The 3,396-nt window shown below is 46.6% G+C and overlaps 1 pseudogene; it reads left to right on the forward strand.

Annotated features, from left to right (window-relative positions):
* The first annotated feature begins 288 nt into the window (after positions 1-288).
* LOC101104694 (ferritin light chain-like) lies at positions 289-794 on the forward strand (annotated as a pseudogene).
* The last annotated feature ends 2,602 nt before the right edge of the window (positions 795-3,396 follow it).

Here is a 3,396-nt window from a genome sequence, read left to right on the forward strand (position 1 = left end):
ATAATATAAATAAATCTAAGTGCCTAACAATACAAGATGGTTTTAAAAAATTATGCTACAGAGACTTCCCTGGAAGTCCAGTGGTTAATATTCCACACTTTCAGCAGTGCATTCACTCCAAGGTCCCAGCAAACAGATCCAGGGTCGCCCCTTGCTCCAGCTTCCAACCACCCTCCAACCTTTTTCCCAGTAGCAACCTTCAGAATCAGCCCCTCAGCTGTCTGTGATCACTGGGTCCAGCCAACACCATTTGTTTTTTTAAGCTAAACAGCTTATTACCAATCAACCATGGGCTCCCAGATTTGTCAGAATTATTTCACTGAGATGCAGGCCACCATCTCTATGCATCTGCTGGCCTCCTACACCTGCCCATCTCTGGGCTTCTCTTTCAACCTCAACGATGTGGCTCTGGAGGGTAGGGGCCACTTTTTCCTCGAATTGGCCAAGGGGGAGCACGATCGCCTCTTGAAAATGCAAAACCAGCATGGTGGCAGGGCCCTTTTCCTGAACATGCAGAAACCATCTTAAGATGAGTGGGGTAAAACCCAGGATGCTATGGAAGCCGCCCTTCTCCTGGAGAGAAACCTGTACCAGGCCCCTTTGGATCTACGTGGCCTGGGTTCTGCCCGAGGAAACCCCTACTTCTGTGACTTCCTGGAGAACGACTTCCTAGATGAGGAGGTGAAATTCTTCAAGAAGATGGGTGACCACCTGATCAACCTTGAAAGCTGGCTAGTCCCTAGGTTGGGCTGGGCGAATATCTCTTCAAAAGGCTCACCCTCAAGCACAACTAGGAGCCTCTGGAGCCCAGTGGGCTTTGAGGGGCCCCACTAATGTCAGGGCTTCGCCTGAAGCCCCTCTCTGCAGCCACTAGGCAACTTTTTAACACCCTGGAGCCCTCTCCCAAGCCTTGAACCAAATGGAAACAATAAAGCTTTTAATAGCAACAAAAAAAAGAGAGAGAGAGATTCTGCACTTCCCCTGCAGAGGGCACAAATTTGGTCCCTGGACAGGGCACTAAGATCCCACATGCCATGTGATGTGGCCGAAAAAATTAAAAAAAATTATGCTACCACAAATGAAGGGAATGTTATACTGACATTAAAATTGTAATTAGGAGTAATCTGTAATAATATGTGAAAAGAGTACTTTATGACATAATGTTTAGTTAAAAAATAAACACCAAAGTACATGTACTCAAAGATAACAAACAATAACAAATATATATATGAAAGAGAGAGAGACGGAAATTTGAATGTAAGAGGTTTTTTTACCTCTTAATCTCTTGGGATCAGCATCCGAGGGGGAGTTGGACTGAGGCGGAGTGGAATTCCAGGAGGAACTTTCCTGGGAAGTTGCAGTGGCTTTGGGTGAGGCAGCTCTTTTCATGCTGGTGGGCATCTTTCCTCAAGGGAAACTTCTAAGAGAAAGGTTAGTGCACCGCTGCAGCTGATCTTGAGACCCACTCAGTAGTCATTTATCTCCACCTTCTATCAATATTGTCCACGTTGGTGTCCCTGGGCACTTTTGCTGGTCTAGGTGGCTTTCCTAAGCGGGATGGCCAGGACTCTTAGGCCTTAGGAGTCTGAGCTCCTGGTCACTTTACCCTTCTCAGGCTAAGGCTGCTGCAAGGGAGTACCAAGCAGATTATCTGGGATCAAATACAGTCTCCCATGCCCCCACTGTATTGGGTTGGCCAAAAAATTCATTTGGGTTGTTCTGCAGTTACAGAAAACAGGCCTACCTCAGGATGATCCTTTACTTGTTTGAGCAGGTGACTTCTTTCCAAGTTTACTCATTTCTTGGTATGAGGAAGCTGAAGGCATTGGGCAGTAGACAAAACTTGAATGGGATTCCTGCTGTGCACCCTGGTGGAATATCCTCTTCCTGGGAGCCAAGATCTGTAAGTCCTCAGAGCCCAGAGTTTCAGGAACAGGAGAAAAGAATTCTCCCAGTGGGTCTCTGGATGTGTGGGGAGGCAGGGCCTTGGTTCAGATGCATGTATTCTATCTGTCAGGAACACCACACCATAGAATGATGGTGGGTTTAGGGAATATACTCTAAGGTACCTCCTCCCAGCCAGCCTCTCAGTTCTATCACAACTATTACATTGTTCTGTGTGGTGCAGTTCAGAATAGGGCTACGACCCCATGGTCAGGTACCTGCTACCACACTTTGTTTGCTACAAACTATGTCCCTTACTCAAATGTGATCTTTTGCAGGATCTCCTTTTAGTAGATCAAACACTTTGTAAGCCCTTGAAAAATGGTGCTGAGGCCTGTAAAAAATTATTGTGTGTGTGCTTAGTCACTCAGTCGTACCCGACTCTTTGCAACCCCTTGTACCGCAGCACACCAGGCTCCTCTGTTCATGGGGATTCTCCAAGCAAGAATACTGGAGTGGGTCGCCATGACTCCTCCAGGGGATCTTCCTAACCAGGGATCAAACCCAGATCTCCTGCATTGCTGGCAGATTCTTTATTAACTGAGCCACCAGGGAAGCCCCCCCACCCCCCAATTATTAAAGAACCTCAATGAAGTAGAGTTGGGAGACCAGAAGGGGGAGCTCTCATGCCCAGCTACCATACCAGAGCCCAACAGGAGGAAGACAGAGGCCTTTTTCCCAGCAAGGACTCAGCCAATGAAAAGCCTCAGACTCTTCTGTGAAAAAAAAAAAAACAAACAACTACAGTCCTCCTGACTTCCTTTCCCCTCTATAAAAGGGGTCTCCTTCCTTTGCTGTTTTGGGACTTGCATGTAGCTTGCCATGCAGACCCCAAAGTGCAATTCTCTGCTGATCTGAATCAACACATCTTTACTGGAGAAATATCTAGCAGTCTATTTGTTTCAGGGCAACAGGTCCTATAAATAGGAAAGGCAAACTCAAGAGGTAGGATGTATGGATTTTAAAAAAAAATTTCTTTTTAAATTGAAGTATCAGTTCACTTCAGTTCACTTGCTCAGTCATGTCCAACTCTTTGCGACCCCATGAATTGCAGCATACCAGGCCTCCCTGTCCATCACCAGCTACCAGAGTTCACCCAAACTCTTGTCCATCGAGTCAGTGATGCCATCCAGCCATCTCATCCTCTGTTGTCCCCTTCTCCTCCTGCCCTCAATCCCTCCCAGCATCAGAGTCTTTTCCAATGAGTCAACTCTTCCCATGAGGTGGCCAAAGTACTGGAGTTTCAGCTTTAGCATCAGTCCTTCCAAAGAAAACCCAGGACTGATCTCCTTCAGAATGGACTGGTTGGATCTCCTTGCAGTCCAAGGGACTCTCAAGAGTCTTCTCCAACACCACAGTTCAAAAGCATCAATTCTTCGGCACTCAGCTTTCTTCACAGTCCAACTTTCACATCCATATATGACCACTGGAAAAACCATAGCCTTGACTAGA

Source organism: Ovis aries, chromosome 20 (genome assembly GCF_016772045.2).
Source record: "Ovis aries strain OAR_USU_Benz2616 breed Rambouillet chromosome 20, ARS-UI_Ramb_v3.0, whole genome shotgun sequence".
In the NCBI taxonomy this organism is placed as follows: domain Eukaryota; kingdom Metazoa; phylum Chordata; class Mammalia; order Artiodactyla; family Bovidae; genus Ovis; species Ovis aries.